We start from the raw sequence: 23,940 nt of genomic DNA, 5'->3' as shown, positions 1-23,940 counted from the left end.
ACTCCTCTCAGCAATTTACATACCAAAGGATGCTCCCCAATGGGTTTACCTTCTACCGGTAAATGCCCCGCCGATATGGCGGATCGAAAGTTGTTGACCGTCCTGTACGCTAACCCAGAGGAAGCCATAGAGGCTAAAAAGTTGACCACTAAAGACACATGTGCTTTAGCGGGATCCACGTCCCGTTGAACGCACCAATCAGTCCATCTTTTCCAAGATGAGGCATATCGCTTGTGGGTATTGGCTGACCAAGCTTCTTTGATGAAGTTAGTAGCCTCTCGCGAAAGGCCCGGGACACTCCACCTGTCCCTGAAACCCGGCAAGCAACGAGTGGAAGCTGGCCCGATGCCACCAAAGGATGAGGATTCTGAAGAGGGTCCAGCAATAGGTTCTGCAACTGGGGAAGAAGAAACGGACTCGCACAACTCATGTCTAGCAATACCGGAAACCATGCTTGAGCCCTCCATAAAGGGGTGATCAAAATGAGTTCTGCTTGAAAAGCCCTTGCTCGCGCTAGAACTCGTGGAATCATGAGGAACGGGGAAATGGGTAGCAGAGAGACCTCGGCCAATCCTGCAGGAATGCATCCGTGGCTAACGCCTCCGGATCCGGCCTCCAACTGAAAAATTGGGGAACTTGTCTGTTCAGTCGGGACGCAAATAGGTCTATCTGACAAGGGCCCCAACGATGGGTCAGGTGCCGAAACACCGTGGGTAACAGCATCCAATCGCTGGAATCCTGCAGATGGCGAGAATTCCAATCCGCCACTTGGTTGCTGGAACCGGGCAGGTATTCCGCAACAACCGAAATTCTGTTCTGCAGACAGAAGTGCCAGAAATCCTTGGCGATCTCCGCCAACATTCGTGACTTGGTACCACCCAGCTTGTTGACGTAACGTACTGCCGATATATTGTCCATCCGGAGGAGGATACAACAATCTGCTTTCTGAGGCGAAAGACATCTGATCGCAAAGGAACCAGCCAGCAGTTCCAGGCAGTTGATATGTAATTGAAGTTCTTCCGGTGACCAGCGACCACCCGTGGACAACGTGCCGCACCGGGCTCCCCAACCCCAACGGCTGGCATCCGATTCGATTACCACATCCGGGGTCGATCCGAAAAGCGCCCGGCCGTTCCAGGCCTCCATGTGGTGTAACCACCAATCCATCTCCAGCCTCGCCTCCTCTGAGAGAGGTATCTGTTCTGAATAACTGAGGCCTTTTCGGAGATGGCGGATCTTGAGCCTCTGAAGGGCCCTGTAGTGAAGGGGGCCCGGGAAGATCGCTTGGATGGAAGAAGCCAGGAGCCCCACTATGCGGGCTAACGATCTCAAGGACGTCGTCTGCTTGCGCAGGGTCGATCGCAACTCCTTCTTGATTGCGCTGACCTTTGGCATCGGCAGCAAGAGTTGACACGATACGGAATTGATCAGAAACCCCAGAAATTCGATGGACTGAGAGGGAGTTAACACTGACTTCTGCGGGTTGACAATGAACCCCAAACCCTGTAGCAGGTTGATCGCCCAATTGAGGTGCGTTTGTACCGTCTGAGGGGAGGACGCCAAAATAATTATGTCGTCCAGGTAAATTATGAGGCGGACTCCTCGGGCCCTGAGAGACTCCACCACCGGTCTCAGGAGCTTCGTGAAGCACCACGGCGCCGACGACAGACCGAACGGAAGGACCTTGTACTCGTAGCATACCTTTCCCCAGACAAACTGCAGGAACCTCCTGTGGGGGGGAAAAATGGGAATGGAGAGGTACGCGTCTTTCAGGTCCAAACGGACCATCCAGTCTCCTTCCTGGAGAAGATCGCGGAGCAGATGGATACCCTCCATCTTGAAATGCCTGTAAACAATCCACGAGTTGAACTCTTTGAGGTTTAACACCAACCGGGAGCCGCCCCCTTTCTTTTCTACGAGAAAAACCGTGCTCAGGAAACCATGAGGGTGTATCACGGAGGGCGCAATTGCGCCCTTCTGCAATAGGGACTCGATCTCTGCCGCGATAAAGCTCTGATCTTGTTGGGAAAAATACAGAGGGGGAGGGCGAGAGTCCTGTGACGGGGAGGCGTACATCTCCAGCCTGTATCCTTGTACAGTCTGTAACACCCATGCATCCTGCGAAATTTTGCGCCATTTGCTTAGAAAATATGCCACTCTGCCCCCCAATGTCACTTCCGAAAAGGGAATGAGGCTCACCTGAGTTTCCGGCATCGTGTTGGTTGTTGGAGTTTCCTCCAAATCTGCCACCTTTACGGAACCTGTTTCTGGAACGTCGCGAGGGGTAGAAGTTGGAGGTATTGGCGGTGTTGTCCTGATAACCTCCTCTTTGTTGGCCGCGTTGGGCGCCTTGGTTATACCCCCGGCCGAACGAGCGCCCGCGAAAGCGTCCGGCCCTGCCAAAAACCGGGCGGAAAGTCCGTTTCAAAGAACCCTGGGCCTTGTCAAGCCCACTAAATGTGGCAACAAACTTTGTGAGTTCCTTTAGAAAAGGCTGCCCAAACAGGAGACCTTGGGCTAGCGGCCCTGATTCCGACGTGGCTAACTCGGCCAGCCTGGGATCCAACTTTAAGAGGATGGATCTGCGCTGCTCCGTTGATAACGCACAATTAGCGTTGCCCAGCTGGCACACCCCCCGTTGGGCCCAGCCAATCAATTCATCCGGGTTAATTGCCATGGCGGATTCTTTGGCCCTAAAGCCGAGCTCGAGAATCTTCGTCAGGGGGCCTATACCGTCCAGTAGTTTATCTTGGCAGGAGCGCCAGGACCTGTCCAAGCCTTTCTTAGGATCCTTAGAATATTTTTTCAAGTAAGTCAGCATAGACGGGTCTACTTCCGGGGTAGCCGCCACCTTATTCGCCAGGTCGGGTCTGGGGCACTCCGACCGTAGTCGTGCCCACACATCCGTGTCAAACGCCTGACGCAGGTGGGACTGGACATAGTCCGCCACCTCTTGGGGCGGGAGCCAGGATGTGGAATTAGGATGAATAATGTCTGCTGGCTCGAACGTGAGAACCTTAGGTGATGAGGACGGACCAGAATGCTTTTCCTTCCTTGCCTTTTTGGAAGGACGAGGGGATTCTTCCTCGTCAGTGGTAGGGTCAGGGGAGGTGTCCCGACCATCATTCTCCTGGGAGATTTCTGTAATTGCAGCCTCCCTATTAGGAGTAGAACGCTCTTGCTCCGCCATCGATCTGGCTAGCTTAGCGAAATCCGCAGCGTGGGGATTCGCCCTTCCTTTACCCCCAGATTTAGCCCGGGGAGCTGACGATGGAAGCCAGCCTTGTTGTTTTGCGTAAGAACAAAGATGGCGCTTCAAAGGCGCAATCGCTCTAACCAAAGCCGAATTGACCGACTGCTGGACAACCGCGTCCAATGCCTCCACGAGGTCATATTCCATAGACCCTGAGGGGTCTTCATCATAATAGTAATAATCCTCCTCATAGTACTCAGACATGTTGTCACACAGTGAGCAATCAACAACCCTGGAGGAATCTTTGTGACTTCAGACAAGCTCACAAGCAATATTCTCACAAAGGAGGTCAGGGGGAGTGGTAACCCCAGGCAAGCCCCAACACAGTCACCAACGGTGAATGAAACTGCTTATTTTAGGATGTGGAGGGAGGGAGGGCTTGCACAACACCCCACTCTAGGCAAAGCCTATGCTGAATTATACAGCCCCACTGTATGCATAAACAGAGGGGCGTCTGAGGAGCCAAAAGATGAGCCTTTTGGCTGAAACGGCACAGATGCGGGTCATAAGCAGCTTCAACACGCTGCTCCGGTGTTCGATTTAAGCCCCAGTCACTTTCGCGGGCAAAAATGACCGCCGCGCATGCGCGCTGGCCCAGGCTCACACAACAAAAGAGGACTGCGCGTCAGGCAAACGCGCGTCCCTGCTCCTCCGAACCTCCCGCTCCACAGAAACCGAGCGCTGCGAGGGAATGATCCCAACGAGACAAACGGCAACCGGTAAGCGCTCGCAGCGCGTTACCCTTAAAGACAAAACAATAGCAAAATCAGCCGCAGCGAGGTAAAACCTCATAGAACAGGAGTCGCGCTAGTAGCGATCGCGCACCTATGCCTGCGCGCACCTTGTAGTAGAAATAATATTCTTGGGCATAAAAACGCCACACTAACATTAATCATAAGAATACTACCACATTCAAGACAGAGAAAATATAAGGTACTTAATACTTACTTTCATATTTTACAGAAAATCTTACCCAAAGTCTGCAACTTTTCTTCAGTCTGCACTAGCGGTGTGCATGGAGTTTGTGAAGTTGGATAGTTTTTTCCTTCTGAAGTATATGCAATTCTCACAAGAACTAAGGGTATTAGGGGAACTTCTGAGGGCAAAGCGGAGATTTCATAAAGCCATTTTAAGGCAAAATCATGATTTCTAAACTTCCTTAATGTGTATAATCTCAAAGCATGAAGTTTAATAAATGATTGACTTCAAGGCAATAGTAAAAGTCACCGAAAGGGTTGGCTAGACCAACACAGTTTATGCAAAACGCTATCAATTTGACACTTCCTGCAGTACATTGCTGCTCCAACCAGGTGTGTCCAATCTACCAATTTTCTGAGAGTCTCGTGAGGAATGTTAATAGTACACAACAGCACTTACATTGTACATCCACTTTCACTGTTAGCACAAGACATTTCTGCTCTACCCAAGTTTTGCACCATGAAAGCAATGCGGGCAGCATAAATGTAAGATAAAAAGGAAATCATTATTTTATCTCGATTTGTATGGTGCAGCTTATCACCCGTGAGGGTATCCAGGCGCGGGAGCAGGAATATAGGCCTGGCGGTGCTCCTAGCTGAACAGCCAGGTCTTCAGTTTTTTGCAGAAATTGAGAAATGGAGAAGCAGTTCTGATGTGTTGAGGAAGTTCATTCTAGTTTTTGGCAGCGACGACAGAGAAGAGACATCCTCCAGACTTGCTTATGCAGATGCAGTGGATTTGTGCGAGGGAGAGAGAGCTGCCTGGAAGGTTGGTAGAGTTGGAGCCGGTAATTGTAGTAGGCTGGCCCTGTGTTGTGGAGGGCTTTGTAGGTGTGGATGATCATCTTGAACTTGCAACACTTCTGGAAGCATAGCCAGTGTAGTTCAGTGAGATAGGGAGTCTTGTGAGTGTTTCTGGGAATGTCTAGGATGAGTCCAGCAGCATTGTTTGGGATGGCCTAGAGTCTTAATATGAGCTGGTTGGAGATGCAAACACAGAGTGCATTGCGGTGTTGAACCTGCTGGCTATGAGATCCTGGGTGTCCATACGTCTTGTATGCCTGGGGAGCCTTTTGAAACTATTGCAAATCATTCAGATATGTGGCAGCAGGATATGGACACAATGTTCTTTGTGAGTTTGTCGTCAAGGATGATGCTGAGGTTTCTACAGTGGTCTGTGGGGGTGGGCGTGGGACCTAAGTTGGGTGGCCACCAGGAAGAGTCCCAAGGGGAGTGCTTCTTTCAGAAAGTCAGGATCTCCGTTTTGGTTGTGTTGAGTATGAGGCAGTTCTTTTGCATCAATTTGACCACTTTGGACCTTCAGGCACTGAAATTGGCTCTGGAGGTGTTGTTCATGTTGGTGAGCGGAAGGATGAGTTGAGGGCCGTTGGCGTAGGAGCAGTGGCAGCTGGCAGGGAAGGGGCAGGCAGGAGAGAAACGCACACATAAACACTGACTCACACCCATTCATTCACACTTGTGTGCACACACACACACATATCCATTCACAACACACACTCTCATATATTCATGCACTCATGCACACACCAAACATTAGAAAAATCACAGGAGGATTAGGACTGCTGCCTACCCTTTGGTCAGCCAATGAGGGGAGGCAGCAGTCCCTACTCATCACAAAGTGGGATTGCATTTAGCGCATGTCGAGCTCCTGGCTGCCTGACCTGAAAATAAAGTGTGTCTATCAGACCGACTTTTGCTCAGCCCGACAGGCACTTTTCTTTTTGGCAAAACGTCAAGGGGATGTGGCCCCTTCACCCACTAGGATGGACTGCGGCTGTGTAGGAGACACTTTTGATGCAATAGGCATGTATGATGCACGGGAGGTGTGCCATGTACACAGTAAACAGAGTTAGGCTGAGCGAAAAGTCCTGGATGACTCTGCAGATAAGCTTCTTGCGATTGGAGATTGTTACCCGTTGGATCCTGTTGGAGGGAAAGGGGTAGATCCAACTCAGTGCAGGCTCTTGGATTTCTGAGTCCTAAACAGTGGTGATGAGTGTGCCATGGGAGATGGAGACAAAGGGCACCAAGATTTTGAGCAGGATGAGATCAGTGGTTTCCTTTCTGTCCATGATGAACCGGATGTCATCCGTTGCTGCCAGGAGGGAGACTTCCATGCTGTGGTTGCTGCAGCACCCTGACTGGGTGAAGTCCAGGAGGTGGTGCTCTCCAAGATGGGTGGAGAGCCGCTTGTTGATCTCTTTCTCCAGGACTTTAGCCAGAAAAGGAAAGAACAAGATGGGTCTATAGTTGCTGAGACCTTTAAAGCTGGCCGATTATTCATCAGGAGAGCTGTGACTACTGACTGTTTTCAACTTTCCAGGAAGTTTCCACTAAGGATGGAGGAGTTGATAATAGTGGTGAGGTTGGTGCTAATCAGTGTGCTTCCCAAGCTGTACTTGTGGTGAGGACAGGGTTCTGTGAGGGAACCTGAGTGAATAGTCTGCATAGTTCTGGTGTCATCTAGTGTGAGAGGGCTCTACTTCCTTAGAAGGCGAGAGCTCTAGGTAGTGGTGGGGATTGCATGATGATGGGTTGGGGTGTGAAGTTAGAGAGCACTTGCCCATTTTACTGTGGAAAAATTCTGAAAGATTGTCGCAGAAGATCTGTGATGATTGTATTGGAGGCTGCTGTTGGATTGGGGAATTCTTTGATGATGTTGAACATTTCCTTGCCAGAATTGGAGCAGGATTCTAGTCTGAGCATGAGGGCAGCTTTCCTGGCTTCTTTGATCTGTGTGTGGTAGCCTTTGAGTGCAGATTCATAGGTGTCTCTGGAGGTGTTGTCTCTGCAGGTCTCCATCTTTTTCCCAGTTGTCTGCAATAGCACTTGGAGTCTCTTAGGTCTTCTTTGTACCAGCATGCTTGAGCGCGAGATCCTATATATTTAACCTTCTTCATGGAAGCCAGAGTGTTGAGGCGGTCTGAGATCCATTTGTTGAAGGTGGATATATTGTTCTGTAGGTCACCTGTGAGGAGAGGCTGGTTGGATCTGAGGGTGTGGATCTAGCCTACATCTCTTTTATTGTTCCATCTGTGGCTGACGTTGATGGATGGTTTGGGTTTTCTGGAATGGGGTGCGATGTAGAAGTGTATGATGGAGTGATCCGTCCATGTGAACGAGGTGAGGTGGGTGAAGGTAATCTTGTGGCTGGCTTTGAAGACTGGGTCGAGTGTGTGTCTAGAGATGTGAGTTGGCCTTATATGACCTGTATGAGTCTGATTTTGTAGAGGCTCTCTAGCATGTCAGTGTGTGCTGCGGTCCCTTTGGGTCATCGAGATCAATGTTGAAATCTGGCATGAGCAATGAAAAGACACAGAAGACAAATGGGCACAAAAGACAAACTGGCACTAAAGCAGAAAAAGTACAAAAGAGGACAAGAGCCAAAAAAGACAAGTGGGCACAAAAGACAAGCAAGTCCTAAAGCTGAAAAAGCACAAAGAGCAAAAGGGACCAAAAACGGGAAATGGTTACAAAAGACAAAAATTACATAGATGCCAAGCACAAAAGGCTTAACAGGTTGGGTGCACTGTCCTGATTTGTGCCATTGCACACCTTTAAACAGTGCCCTTGGCACAAACAAGGAAGGTGTGCACTCTTACAATTAGTGTGCTGCCCTCAGATCGGTGCCTGCACTGGGTGCAGTGCATTCAGTGAACCTCAGGATGGCTGTTTACAATCTGCTCCATATTTCGTACTGCAGACGGTATGCAACCTGCTTTTTTAAAGAGGGGTGAGAGATCCCCTAGCAGGCAGGTTCAGTGAGTGACTGCACCTGCCTAAAGGGGGATATGACCCCCTTTCCCGCCTTCAGAGGGCTGACTTAAGTAGATGCACTGAGAGTGTGCCACTTTTTTGTGGCACACTGTCAGTGTGCCTCCTAAGGGTCTGTTTGCTTCTGTGCCCGTGACCACAATACAGTGCGTGCACAGAGGCAAAGTGATTCCCTCATCTGCATGGGGCCATGCCCCCATACTGTGTGTAAAGTCACATTCACCTTGATATATTGGGCAGTCTTTTGTTTTTCCGTAAGTTTCCTTGCAGCTGGGCGAGGTATAGCACTCAACCTACTGTTGACAGTGAGGGCAGGAACATGCATATTTTGAGTAGTCTTCCAATCATCAAACAATTCTACAAGTTCTTTGGAGCAAAACAGGTGCTACAGATGTGATTTTTCTGTGAGTTATATTTCTTCTTTGAATAACAAAATATGTCCCAATTTGCTTTACACAGCATTTTTTTCCCACGTGCAAGAATGAACTCCCCATTCTGCCCCTAGACACCCGTGACCATACATTTTATACATTCTTTTCATTTCCACCACATTCCCTTAATGAAGTGCCATTAAAAACAAAGTGCATAAAGAGCACAGACATTTCTTTCATCTATAAACCTTAGGATCTTTAAAAGAGACCAGCCATTTGTAGGCACTTTATTTAGTGCCTAATAGTTTTTAGTTCTATTGATGATGAGAGAGCCTGATCACTAAATGTTAATGCTGCAAAGGCATTCATCCTTTGGGCTATCAATGCCCAAAACTTTAACTACTTCTCAGTTGACTGTTGCTAAACAACTAAGAGGTGAATAAAGTATAAGGAGGAAGCTTCACACAGGTCAGTGCTGTGTCTCATAAGTAAGTACATGGCCACTATTCGAAATTTATTCTAGCACTCCTTTCACAGCATTCAATAAATTCACTTCAAAGTGCAGAACCTGCTTGGGTAGTGCATAATGAGCATACACCTATGTGTCCAGTACTGCCATCCCATGTATCATGACTCTCTGTATTGTTTCCATTTTGTCTCTGTAGACTTGAAAAAGCTCATGAGCATAATATGACTGAGCAAAACACATGGCACATTATTTACCTTTATTTGGTAATTCCTAGATGGAAATCGTTCTTCCTTATTCACCAAAAGAAATCTGACTATGAAAAACTATCAGCAGAAATTACCTGAATTCTTGATGAAGAGTGAAAGACTGATACCGAATCAAACTCTGCTTGCAAATGATTTGAGAAAAGGAAGACCAGTAATGGTGTATGGTAGACATGTAATTCTATCTTGCACAAATTTCCTAGATCCTCACTGTTTCCTTCAATATATTTCAGCAGGTCTAGTCAACAGAAATCAAGCAGGGGAGAAGCCCAAGAAAAAAGGCAATACATGAGGAATATAATGTGTAAATACATATAAGGAGTAGTAAATGTTGGAAATGGCCCTTTCTAGTGTGCTTTCCCTTGACTTTTTGCTTGTCTCCTTCCCAGTTTTCCATTGCCCTGAATGCTGGGTTTGGAACTTTGAGCGCATTTGACACTGCTGTGCAGTGCCACAGCTCTATGCTCGTCATATACATACTGGCGATTGGTGTATATATGATTGGCTGATTTGTGTTAGCTGTAAGTCCCTTGTAAGGGGTAAGACTTATACCCGGGGCATGTATCTCAAATGCACCTTTGTGGGCCTGCTATCCAGTTGTGCCATCCACAGAGGTAGCTAATTGATTCTGCCACTGGTTTGCCCTGGTTTGCTCTGGTGGGACCTGTGTGCATGGGTTACTGTTACTTGCCTTGGCATTTAAAAAGCTACATGCCAAGGTTCTGCATATCTCTTGGTATATTGGAGTTCTAGGGTGGAGTGATAGGGTGTAGTTTTGGGAAGAGGTTGGGCATGTGGTGTGTGCATTACATGCAAGGGTCGTGAATGGCACTGGGTGGTGTGTTCAGGGCCTGCTTCTTGCATTTGATTAGCATGAGGATGTAGGGAAAGGCTGTTGAGCAGTATTTTGTGTGGGCGGTATAGTAGCAGTATAGTGTTTGGTATCCATGAGTTCGTAATGGCGAATCCTCTCCAGTAGTGGGAGTGGGTTCGACATTACGATGATGGAAATGTCACTTTGGGAAAGTGAGCCTTTGGATGCTCGTAGCACTGTGTGCCTCTCGGCCTGTCTCCTAATTCACAACTGGGTGCTAATGGGACAGCCACATCTGTGCATTCCTGATAGAAGGACTTAAACTAGGGGCATCAGAGAAATTGCGGACCTCTGACTCTGAGGGGCCTGTCTGGGATGGTTATGTGGGTGTGAAAATGGCACCTACATTCCAAGAGGCAGGATCCTGGCCCCACTAAAGAGTGTGAAGAAACCTCCTGGGGTAGGGTGGCAGACAGGACACAATTTAGAGAGGGCCTGTGCATTTCAAAGGTTGCCTTTTGAACTGATCATATCTTCAAAGGCCATCGTGGGTATAACTACTAGGACTCTGGCTTCAGAAGCTAGAGATGCTTTTGGATTCGGAACCAGACTAAGCTGGTTCCAAATCCCAAAGCAACAAAATTATCTGCTGACTTGTGGTGTCCTGGAGCTTGTCGTGGTCCAGGAAGGGGAGTATCACTTGGAGGATTTTGCCTGGATGTTGCTGGCCTAAAACTACTGGGTCCCGAAGTACTCTCCAAGAGCCAGTGAGCTGGCCTCCAGTCCATAAGATCCTAGGGACACAAAGGATCTTATTGTCTTCACAAGATTATAAGGACAGCACATGGTGTGGCGGAAACAGGTGGAAGTGATTGTGGTTAGGGCAGGACCGCCCTGATGTAAACCATCGTCATGCTGTGCAGAGGAACGTGTGTGCAAAGATCAGCAGCCACTTGAGCTGCCAGAACATGAGGAGTTCTAGGAGTGCTGGGGAAGCTTGCAGAGTCTGAGGGACCAGTGCTTGCAACCAGGGAACCAGTGCTTGCTTGCACTCTAGAGTGTGTAGTGTCCGAGTGGTGTTGGGGGAACCTGAACCTGGAGCTGAGACTGTCTTGGGCCTCCAGATTGGGATGACGACAGTGACTGACATCGCAGTCTCTTTCTGAGGTTGTTGGCTCCCTCTCCCTGGAGTCACGTCACAAGGTGCTTTGCTGCGGAGAACACCGTGAGGAGGCCCATAGGGGTTTTGTGTGCCTTTTGAGCACCTACAGCTTATTGTTGGGGGCTACGGCAGGTAACACCTCTGCTTGAGGTGAATACATTTCTACAGACTTGGAAGTGCCCCAGCTACCTGGGTCACAACCTTTTGTCTATGGGGGTCGCAATCCTGCACTCGTGCAGGTGACGTCAGGCAGCTGGATGTCTAATCCAGATGGACAAAATTACGTAAGTGTTTCTTTCCATTTTAGGTGGCTCCGACTGCCTAGTCAACGGGGTGCCAGCCAGGCCAACATGCATCGTTGGCTGGTGTAGTTGAAGACTGAGGGGTTGGGTTAGGAGGTGTAGCCAAAGACCTGTAACTGTTTGACTTCATACAAATGGAAAAGTCAGACAATTGCACATAACTGTAAAGTGTATGTACAATGTGTGTTTTGTTTTGATTTCAATAGAGAAGTTTGACATTTGCGTATAATTGTAGAGTGTATATACAATGTGTGTCATGTTTTGATTTCAGTGTGTATGTGTGTGTGTAATACAAAGACAAGTGTTTTATACATAGGGTGTGGAGTCTTTTAGCGGCATACGCAGTGTGTTCAGAGGGTGGTGTTGTGCCAATATTTTATACTTGAACCCTGAGGATAAGCCTGACTGCTCAGTGCCAAGCTACCAGAGGGTGTGCACAGGTTATTTGACAAATGTATTATATTCATCCTATTTGGAACAGTGGATTCTGACTGGCTTTGATGCGTCCCAGCCAGCCCGAAACCATTGGATCTATCCGTATGTATGCCCCATTTCTAATTTGGCAACTCAGAATAGGAGGTATTTATCACAACTGGCAAATATCTTACTCTGGGTTATGGTACTGTCTGCACATCTTGTAATTAGGGTCTTGAATACCCAGCTTCCCTTGTTTCTGTTCCTAAAACCGTTCTAAGCTTTTTCAATGGGTGCTCAATTCAAGGTGGTGTCACAACCCCTCCTGTTCCTTTTCTATTGCACCCCCCTTTTGAGTCCTCTGAGTAATGGTCTAGCAGGCAGGGATCATGTTGCTTTAAACTACGGCGTCTTATGCACGCTATGATATCATGAGCAATGTTTCCCCAACATGCTCATAACTGATGTTTCCCCAGCATCCCTCATGACCGAGGTTTCCCCAACACCCAAATGACTGATGCACCCAAAGCATCCTTCATGACTGATGTGCCCCCAGCATCCCTCATAACTGATGTTCTGCCTGCTCCCTTATGACTGATGCACCCCCAGCACCCTCATGACCGATGTTGCCCTAGCACCTGTAATTCCATTTTGCTTGAATCCCTGCAAGCATTCCCCACATCCTGTGAACCAATGGATTAACTCCACCCGCTGTTACTAGCGCCTTGGTGTTGTTTTCCATTGAATCCCTGATAACTTTCTGAGAATCCCATGAGCCAATGTCAACCCGTGCTCGCTGTTACTGGTGTCTTGGCGTTGGTTTCCATTATGCATGTTCAAGCAAAAATGATACATTTGTTTTCTGTTATTTGGTTCCTATCAACACCTGCAATTCTGTAAGGTCAAAGAGAGTGTACTAACAAGTGTTTTCCCCATGGTTCAAGAACCTGTCAAATGGCAATGTGCCCCACGTATCACACATGATCTAGCTACATCCATCAAGCCTTTAAGAGGGTATAGAAATCCTACCCAAACCCAAATCGCGACTTGGCCTCGCTTGCTGTGGAACAAACATCACCCTTCTCACTCACCTGAAACATTCTTCCGGAACCAAGAAGTGCTCCACTCTCCTTCAAGTCCATCCAAACTACTGGTTTCTATGGCACCAGGTACCTCAGCATCTTCCTCTTTGCTCCGTCCAACACAGCTACTACTGATCCCCCTGCGACTCTCTAAGTCAAGGCTTTGAGATCTTCTTTGAACTTCAGACAAGTTGAAGAACTAGGCTAAGTAGTTGATATCAGGATACTGCGCACTAAAACTCCTACAGTAGTAAACGGGATCTAGTATCCCCGTCTTCAAAGACTATAGACTTTTCCTACATTTCCTTTCTGTGAATTACTGTAGCACTTCTTATGTGTTTATCCTCCGAACACTTCCTGCAACCTTGATGCTAGAACTATCACCGCTCAAGGATTAAATACTTGAGTTCTGTGTTTCTCTGATGAACATTAGTGCCAAAAGATGATATATGCATCAACTTTGTATCCCATCCTGTGTTTCGATTGTTTCCCCAGGAGTGCAAGTAACTCCAACCTTTGCTCTGAGTGTATCCCTAGGAGCCAAGTGACTCCAAACTCTGCTCCGAGTGCATCCCTAGGACTGCAAGTAACTCCAACTTTTGTTTCGAGTGTATCTCTAAGAGTGCAAGTAACTCCAACCTTTGCTCCCAGTGCATCTTGGGGAGTGCAAGCAACTCCAACCTATGTTTCGAGGTTATCCCTGGGAGTGCCAATACCTCGAATCTGTATTTTATGTTTATTTCTCGGAGTGTCACACTCCAATCTATGATTTTGGTATTTCTGTTGTTATGTCGAGCAGCTGATGAAACTTGTATGATTGTGTCACTAAAGTTTGTTGCTCAATTATGAATTTACCTTGAAAAAATGAAAGACAAGAGGTGTTTGGCAATACAGGAACAGTTGGTTTAATCAAACACAGCTGCCGGGAGAGAAGGCAACAGCATCGGGGTCTAACGACTGTCTCAAAGTACATTGGTTTTTGCCGTCATTTTATACATGTCACAAGGTGTAATAAAGTGATTTGTGCTATCTTTTTAAAACAGGAATCTGGGCCTAGTCATGAAGCCATAAATCTAGTCATTTTGTAAGAAGCACAGGTGGGTCTCAACCTAGTGTGGACCTAATGAGGAGCTGGTGGGTACTTATCCAGATCTCCAACTTTGCAAGCGTGTGATCACTGCATCGAGTGGGCATGCTGTCTTCTGATTGGCTGAGTGTTTCAAATTAAGCGCCTGATTTCGATCTCATTCAGAAGGGCTCCGAATCATATGCGGAATTGCCTAAACCGATCCGGAGCCCTTGTTCCCGACAGCATCGTTCACAGTTCCGAACAACCAGGTACGATGCCTTGAAAGCCTTAGCGCTGACCGAATCGGTTCTGCAAGGCTTTCAGAGAGATAGAGATTTCTGCAGTCGAATGGACAGCTCTATGGACTAGGTTTTCCAAGCGAGCAAGTACGATGAAGGATTCGGTTAGCCTTCACGAGTCGGTTTGTCGGATCGAAAAAGCTGCCGGACTCGGTCTTTGGGGGCCTGTAGCAGCCCCCCCTTCACACTTGGCCCTCCGCATTGGGCCTGTGGCGGTACCCATGGGTCCCCTCTTCTCAACCATGCACAGTATGGCAGGCACCATGGGGTGCCCGCCACAGGGTGAATGATTATCCCCAACCACCCCTTTTGTCAATGCATACGCGTTCCGTACACAGGCTCCCATTGAAGTCAATCGGAGTCTGACCGAATCATATCCAGATGTATTGAAATGCATCGTACTTGTTCGGTTGGTCTCCCCATTGAAGTCAATCGGAGTCTGACCGAATCATATCCAGATGTATTGAAATGCATCGTACTTGTTCGGTTGGTCTCCCCAGACCCGAGTCATGCGGAAAACATTCCGGACACGATTCGGTCCTCAATGCTTTCCAAACAAGATCGGAATCGGGCCCTTAGTGTGTCATCTGATTTTATGGTGTTTTGGGAACGAGCACCCCTCCTGCCAAACTTGTTTTATTGGGGGCCAATCTCCTTAGACCTTTGTGGTGTCACTGCCTCTCTGTGGGTTTTCCTGTTTGCGTGTTTGTCTAAGGGTTACGTATCACCTCACCAGTGATCTGTCAATCAGTTGCTTTGAGCCTAGGTGACAGGACCTGCCTTACCATGTACTTCTGACTCGGGGTTGAGGAGGAAGTCACATCGGGTGATTTCAATAACAGTGATGTAAGTTTGTTATTATATGTACATTTATTGGGAAGTGCATTAATATCGCATTTTCCAATATTAATAAGTTGATGCATGTTCCCTGTATGAAAAGAATTGTTAGTGTACTGATGGTAACTGCCTCCGTTTGTTATTTTCAGTGCATTGCATCATCGCAAAGCCAAAGGCTCTGGTCCAGTGCCCATCTAACTCGCAAATGTAGAAGATTTCAGAAGTGACAACTTCATGTCACGCAGTGTCACAGTGTTGCACAGCTGCTGAGCAGATCCAGTACTGAAAGTCTCTCTTTTCTTATTTTATCCCAACCCCCCAGGAGGACAGTGTGAGCTTAAATCCTTAGTTGGGATAGTAGGTCCAGCATCAGCTCCAGTGCAGGAGCAGTTGATATCCTTTGAAAGTGGTGGGGTAAGTGGAGTGACCACCACTTCCCCAAAAAACTAAATAAAACACCCCCTCCCGCCAAACCCCCAAAGTAAAACACCCATCCCTCTAAAAGTCCCAAATAAAATACCTCTTCGCTCCAAAAGCCCAGAATAAAACAACCTCTCCCTCCAAAAGTCAGAAAAAACAACTAGAATAACATTTTAAATAAATAAAATAAATGGTACTTACCCACTGCTGCGCGTCCTCCTTGGTGTTCCACTTCTGAAAACTGCTGTAGAAGTTGAGGTCCCCTAACCAACCCAGATGCTGGTTTCATGCTATTAAGCAGAATGAGAGAAGTGCCTGGATTGGATGGAGTAGGTTGGCTGTACGCTCTTTCAGTTCCCAAGTTGAGTAACCTTTGACCAAATATCTAGGACATTCAATCATGTGTTTTATGCATGTATATATAGAGTAATTGGTTGAAAGTGCTTGTAAACTCTAGATCATAATTATGTTTGTATATTCCCTGTTTAGTAACCACTGGTATGGAAATCCTGAAGAGAATGTGGTTCTAATCTGCACTATATTATTGGGATTGTGTATTTATTCATCTATATGAGATATCTATATGTAAATTATATATATTTTTTCTACTGAAAGATATAAAAAGAATAATAAGAAAAAAATGAAATATTTATTTATACTACAATTGTCATGACCCTTATTATGTTATTTTGTATCTAGAGTTTACATGCCCTTCGTAAGTAAATAGCACTGTGCCCAGTACTTTTGTTTTTCAAAATAGTGTACTCTCTTTCAAGCCATGGAGGCCTGTACTTGATCTCCACCCAGCTGTCTAAGGCAACTGGGTGGAGAGCTTAAAACTATGCGTGTCACTTTGGCTGGCGCAAGACAGCCGCCCAAAGTGGCATGCACACTTTTGAGCATCCAGCCAGCCACTGCTCCTGTCCTGCATGCTGGCCTTCGGCAGACAAGGACACACCCCCATGTCACTGGGATCAGGATAGTCTTTCTGCTGCAGTGCGCACATCAGAAAAATAAATTGGCAATGAAAGCTTTTCATTGCCATTTTATTTTTCCTGCTTGGCTTGCAGCGGGCTGCAACCCCCCACACCCTCGTGAACAAACCGCCACTGCTTCAATGTCATCTCCATGTTTGGGACCAGGTGGTGCCTGTGCAAAATTTGACACTGAGCACATATTGGAGACCTTCAATATCTTTGAAGGATTTGAGAAAGTATCCCAATATCACTGAAAGATTTTGGAAAGTTTCACTCCTACCATAATTAGGTTACAGTTAGGCACTCAAACTAGGCCACTATCTAAACCTTAAGTCAATTACTGACCCTGGATCTAACCTGCTTCACCTCCTGTATCGCCAGCATGGCACATGGCATTTACCCTGCCCATTCCTAAAGCCCAATCACTTGCATTCCTTGGTGAGTATTTTTTATTCATTACTTGGTGCGTATGGCACTGATCTAACTTGGGCAGTGATGACACAGACTAAAGGAGGGAAATGTCCCCGCTACTCAGAGAATAAAACTGAGATCCTGACCAGAGCTCACTGATGATCTGCTTAATCCTGTGAATGACCCAGTTCACACATCAGTTGCACAAACTTATTTTCGCCACACCTGGGAGCTAGTACTGAGGCTGTGGATACTTCAAAATCATTTGCTGTCTATAACCTAGAAAGGGACAATGGTAGAAAAGAAAAAGGATAGTGCTTTTTTTAAAGTCACCAATAAGAAAATATAGACGTCTACACAGACCCTGACCAAACATGTTCTTTTAGGTCTAGATTACATGTGAGTCATTAAATTCTGACCCGTACATAAACTCCTGTTTTACGCACGGGTCAGAATTATGAGTTTGGCTGTATTTAACGCATTGGGTCAGAATTATGAGTTTGTCAATCAATCAATCAATCAAGGCATTTATACTGCGCACTACTCACCCGGAGGGTCTCAAGGCGCTTGGGGGGGGGGGGGGGGCGCTACTGCTCGAACAGCCAGGTCTTGAGCTTCTTCCTGAAGGAGAGGTGGTCTTGGGTCAGACGAAGGTCGGTCGGGAGGGTGTTCCAGGTCTTGGCGGCCAGGTAGGAGAAGGACCTTCCTCCAGTTGTTGCTCTTCGGATGCGGGGGACGGCGGCGAGGGCGTGGTTGGTCAATCGGAGGTGGCGTTTGGGAGCGTAGAAGTTGAGGCGGTTGTTGAGGTAGCTCGGGCCTTGGTCGTGTAGGGCTTTGTGTGCGTGGGTGAGGAGACGGAAGGTGATTCTCTTGTTGACGGGGAGCCAGTGCAGGTCTCTCAGATGTCCGGAGATGTGGCTGCGTCGGGGGATGTCGAGGATGAGTCTGGCTGAGGCGTTCTGGATCCGCTGGAGTCTCTTCTGGAGCTTGGCGGTGGTTCCAGCGTAGAGGGCGTTGACGTAGTCCAGTTGGCTGGTGACGAGTGCCTGGGTGACCGTCTTCCTGGTCTCAGTGGGGATCCACCGGAAGATCTTCCGTAGCATGCGCAGGATGTTGAAACAGGACGCGGAGACGGCGTTGACTTGTCTGGTCATGGAAAGGGAGGAGTCCAGTTTGTGCTGTATTTAATGCATCTGATAAGTATCGGATGCATTAATAACTTCAACTGTCCTTAAATTTCAGCATGTCACACCTGACGAATTTTAAAGCTGGAAATTGTACAGTATTTAGGGTACTATGCAGATTTTGGTGCGTTAAATGCCAAAATCCACATGTTAATCCCCACAAACTCATAATAGGTGTTATTTATTGCACAAATAAATAATATACCCTGTGGTATTATTATTTATCATGTGTGACGAATAACATCCAAACTCGCAATCAGGTCTTTAGTGGCTTCTGGCTTTAGAAGAGCGGGTCACTAAAACTGAACATGCACACCTTTTTTTTAAGACACAGATAAACACACAATGATCCCAATTTGACGATATAAATGGAAAACTGGAATTTTCAAAAGCAGTCTGTGCTGGAAAAATATTTGGATCATTGGATTCCCTAAGAAGACATAAAAGGGCAGTAATAAACAGGGTAACATTGATCTATTAAATAAGGCTCTACCCAAAGATTAAAGGTCTGTAGGGCCTACCGATACCCCTTTTACCTTCCTAAGAATTATATATATTTACAGAAATAACAAAGTGTAGAGTGACATTATAATTAGGTGTAAATTTCACTTACAAAATCACATTTTATAGTAAGAAAACCACTGAAATTCACCATTTATTATTAACTGAAGTAACTATAATTCACATCATGAAGTAACTATAACTCGTGCCCCCCCGGCATGCACAATGTTGTCACAAATTATGTCATCAGTGATGTTATCAATGCTGTCATGATGCATACGTGTGAAGGTAGAAGCAGTCCATGGAGAGGGCGCGAGTTACCGTTACTTCACGGCATGAGGTTTAGTTACTTTAGTGATGTATAACTGGCGAATTCTCATTACACCCCTTCCAAACTGTGATTCGGTGTATGTCACAAAACTAATTTTACGAGTTGAAAAACCTTTCTAACTCATAACATTAGCTTTGTACATTGGAAATGGGTATTTTGCCGTTACAAACCAAGTTATTTTATGAATCACAGGGCTTGCAACCGCACAATCCTTTCATACAACTGGCCCATAGTTCCTATTAAGTAAACATGTAATTTGAGGTCTAAAAAAACGGACGGTTAGCACAAATTGTGGTGCTACATTTGCTACATGTCTACTAACATTAAAGCAACATTGCAGTTTAGGAATAGTTAATTTTAAAAATCCTACACAATTTTCATTAAAAACAAAAGGTAAGAAGTTTTAGTTAAAAAGGAAGAAAATATAATTATTAAAATGAGATCACAACAAAGAAAATAAAACGGAGAAATCAGGTGATAATACAAATCAATTTTGTTTTCAATGTAGGTCATTTTCAATGCAAGTCATTCTGGGTTGGTTATGAAGGATTTCAACATCTTTGGAAGCTGACCGCTGATAGATATTAGCCAGATACACATTTTTGTTCATACTGGTCAAAGGTTATAGAGAGTTGGGTCTTTCGTACTCTGTACTGTATATCTGTGATAGTGTGAAGGCCGGGAACGGTTTGTGGTTTGTCATGGTCATAATATTTATCTTCAAATGTAAAAACATTTCTAGATCAATTTTATTGGGGTAAAACTTAAAGCTGTAGTTCAACAGGTCTCCACGAGTAGCAAGTAACTTTGAATGTTGTAATAAAAAACCTCTCAACATCAGCGCGGCCCGAGCAGGTAATAGCGGTGGAGCCGGGTGGGCGGGATTTCGACAGACGATGATGAGCAAAAAAAAATTAATTATTCATTTAATTTTCGCTCGTAATCGACAGTCAAAATCACCGTCCCCCACCTGGCCCTGCCTCCCCACCACTCTTACCTGCACGGGCCGCGGCTGCTCAAGGTGACAGTGAAGTCAACTCTTTTTCCAAGAAACCTTGAAACTTTGTACCAGTTCTTTAAAATGTCTATATTAATGGTTAGGAAAGAGTTGGAAACATAGTTCATTGTTGCCCAGACTCAAGTAGGCGAGAGCCTCCCTACTACTCACTGTCAGGCTCAAAGCCAAAGCTCCAATGAAAAGTGGTTTGCCGGTCCTATTCTAAGCAGATATAGCTTTTTCTTTCCTGGGGCCATCTTCATTCTTCCTCATTAGAGGAGAAGTTCCAGCTAGTACGCAGCTCTCCTGGAGAGAGATCGGATCCCTTCTCCTTGTTGGTTATCTGTAGTATATTACTTGAAGCCTTTTATCAGGTAGATATATTTGGAAGGTTTGTAGAGGACAAAAAGCCACATAGATAGCCTCAAATCACTGAACTCACATTTGGAGAAATATATTTCAGCTCATTGGCGAAGGAAATACCAAGTACTGTGCCTGTCAAGTTATCGTGGTTCTCAGAGAGTGGTGATACTAATCCAAAAATCTGTGATATTCCACTTAGATAAAACATGGACTAGCGAGGGGGCAGAAATGTCATTGCTTTGGGGACATGGTAGGGGTAACAATACTTCTGGTAAATGTCTAAATCCCCACAGGACCCAAAAGGAGACACTACAGATGTTAGGTTTGCAGTTGACAAAACTTTAATGCAATTATGAATAATGTACTAGATACATCTTGCCTCAAATTCCAATAGCAACCAAATCCCATGACACTAAATTATATGCTCCAGGGATGTTAGGCAAAGGCAAAATGATGGGCCAAGGGGCTTCTCACATTACCTAGGCGTGCATAACTCTTATTTAAGGACTGACCATTTTTTTCATCTCACAACAATATCTTATTAGATGCTGTGGTGCAAGATTTCTAGTCAGCAGTATCTGAGACCACTTCCCCACTGAATGGTGCTGAACATCAGAATCAAGAAATGCAGGAGCAACTTGCATATAAACAAATGATGTTTTAGCAAACAGTTTACTACTGACACCAGAACATTTAAAGACAGGGACCCTTTGGGAAGCCTATGAAGCAGATATTAGTGGAAACCCCATAGTAGGAAAGCTAGGGGAAGATCAGGAAATATAATCATTTAAAGGGGAAATATAATACTATGGCTTGAAGAGACACATATGATCGTACCAGATGCAGAGCTGTCACAACAGCAACTAGCTAAGAATGGTGACCATAGGCCTGTCCTCACTGATACGCTAGTATACAAATGCATACAGCTGGGTCCAAACTGAGGTGGATTGGTGTGCAAAGTAATGATTGACTGGGATGTGGCCTGAGTAGTTACCAGTAGCTTAGATTAATACAAACATTATATCCATCACTTTTGTAGACGTTTTAGTGTCCTCACTAATACAGCACAGACAAAAGTCTGGCAGTGTGAAGCAGACAGGAAGAGTGACTGCTGCAAATTAGCGATGGTTTCTCAAAATGACTTACTAGATTGTGTATATTTTAATGTTACTATACAGAGGAAACATTTAAAAAGCATAATTGTTGCATTGTTTTTTTTTTCTTTTTGCTAACTAGGATTTGCAATTGCTTTTCCAGAAGCAACATCATGTTTCTATGATATTTACTGGAGGCAATGTTTTTTTTTTAGGCTCATAATAAAGGAGCATAAAAAGGATGATAACACTCATAATTAAAAGCAATAATTGTTAGTTCAATAGTAATATTAGGAATTGTCATGACAGTAAGATGACTTAACCATATAACAACTAGCAAGCGACCCATTTGGTTTGATGCAACATCTTTGAAATTTTTCATGTTCCTTACTGACAGTGGTCAACAAGGGTCAAACGAAGACACATTTTCTTTTAATTCTCTTATCAAACCCATCCATTTCAGAAAAAAAGGCATGCTTGAAGAAGCAAATACTTTGATCACTTGTAGTGATTCAGTCACTTTCAAGGTGTTCTATTGTAACTTTACCAGAAAGCAACACTTACTGGTCTCACATTCCATAGTCATGTGTGCTTTGAAGCCAATCAGGATTTTAAAGTGAATGGACGATAAATTAGTTGAAACAGACTCTCTTTGGAAATCACAACACTGGAATTAGCAACATCAGATACTGGTATTGCCTCAGATGTAAATCTGGAAATTCCATCACCGTAGAAGGACAATGGCTCGTACTATGTGAACCGTTCTGAAACGAGGAGGATATAGGAAATATCACGTTGTGCCTCTTTCAAGTTTTCAGAAAATGCCCCTATGAAATTCAACATATGGAACTCGTTGATTAATACTGAAATATATGCTGTTGTGAGGAGAACCATTGAGAATAATGTGGTTGTGCTTTATAGCGTTGACGACTGAAACCTCATGGCCATTAAAAATGTCCACAAGTCAGTGTAAAGCACTACATATAATTCATATAATTGATCTTGTGTGATCTATCTATCTATCTATCTATCTATCTATCTATCTATCTATCTATCTATCTATCTATCTATCTATCTATCTATCTATCTATCTATCTATCTATCTATCTATCTATCTATCTATCTATCTATCTATCTATCTATCTATCTATCTATCTATCTATCTATCTATCTATCTATTTATCTATCTGTCCATCTATACATATATATGCATGTGTGTGAGTGTGTATATATTATCTACTGGCGGTCGCCAGTAGATAGTTATAGTTAGGACCGAGTTTCCATAGGAAATCTGAAAATTCTATTTTGAATAACTTTGGCGCCGGTTGACGAATCCTCGTGAAATTTTCAAAACTAATGGGGCGCTCCGCTCAGCTCCTACCCTGAAAGTCTTGGGGTAATTCTTCAAGCGGCGGCTGAGAAAAAGGGGGGTCCCAAAACACGTTTTCCCCATGCAATTTCCCATAGGACCTTTAGTCGAAGGTACAGCCCGAACGGCTGAACAGAATTACTTGAAATTTGGCAAAGAGGTAGTCCTCAGGTCAGGGATGGGCCTTTTGCATATATGGTGTCAATCTGTTCAGTAGTTCCTGAGAAAATTGTAGTTAAAAGTACATATATATCTATATGCGTGCACCGTGCGCGCACCATGCGCGCACCCTAACGTGCGCGAGCGTAATTCTGATTGGTGGTTACATGTCAGTCAACATTCGAATCGGTCGAAATCAGGAAGTGTCGGCCGCCATTTTGTGTGTTTGGTGTGTGACAGTGAAAAAGAAAGGTGGAGAACGTGAAAAGGGGGCAGGGTACAGAGTTCCTGACCCCCTTGCCTTTGTCAGGGGGTCCCTGAAGGACCCCGAAGGGTGAAAAAAACATTTTATTTTTTTTTCAAAATATCGCGAGGTGCGCGCACGGTGGAAAAAAATCATTAAAAAAATAGAATAAACAATAAAGTGTAAGTGTTTGGATGTTAGGTGGCTATAAAAAGAGCTGTTGTGTTAATTGAGGAACAGAGGAACAAAAAAAATGAAAAAAATTATGGGGTGCCGCATGTGTGCTGCTGTATCTTGCTCTCTATTAGGGGAATGCTGGTGTCACCATAAGAGAGAAGAGCATTGCATGCATTGCACCGTATATGCACCCTCTTGAACAGAGGGTGAATATCCAGAGGAACAGAAGCAGGTGAAGCTGCCGCCGCAGATTAAGTGCTCGGCTGAGCTGCCAATGATGTGCTTGGCTGAGCTCCTGCGGATGTGCTTGGCTGAGCTGCTGGAGGGTTGTCTCTAGCAGCTCGAGCATAAGCCACAGGATGTACTTCTCTAACGTGCCTGTTCATAGTGAAGATACTACAAGAGTATTTCTTTTTAGGATCTCCTCTTGATAAGACACCACCACAAATAGTGCAGGTGACTTTCGGAGCATTCACCTTCTTCTGCCCCTCTGGAAAAGTGAAAAATTGCCATATAAAAGAGTTTTTCTGTTTCCTCTGCCTCTGTGGCACAAGGGTCTCCTGCTCACTCCCAGAAGATGACTGCTGCTCTGCCATTCTCAAGTAC

Source organism: Triturus cristatus, chromosome 5_1 (assembly GCF_964204655.1).
Source record: "Triturus cristatus chromosome 5_1, aTriCri1.1, whole genome shotgun sequence".
Lineage (NCBI taxonomy): Eukaryota > Metazoa > Chordata > Amphibia > Caudata > Salamandridae > Triturus > Triturus cristatus.
This window is presented reverse-complemented; position numbering follows the sequence as displayed.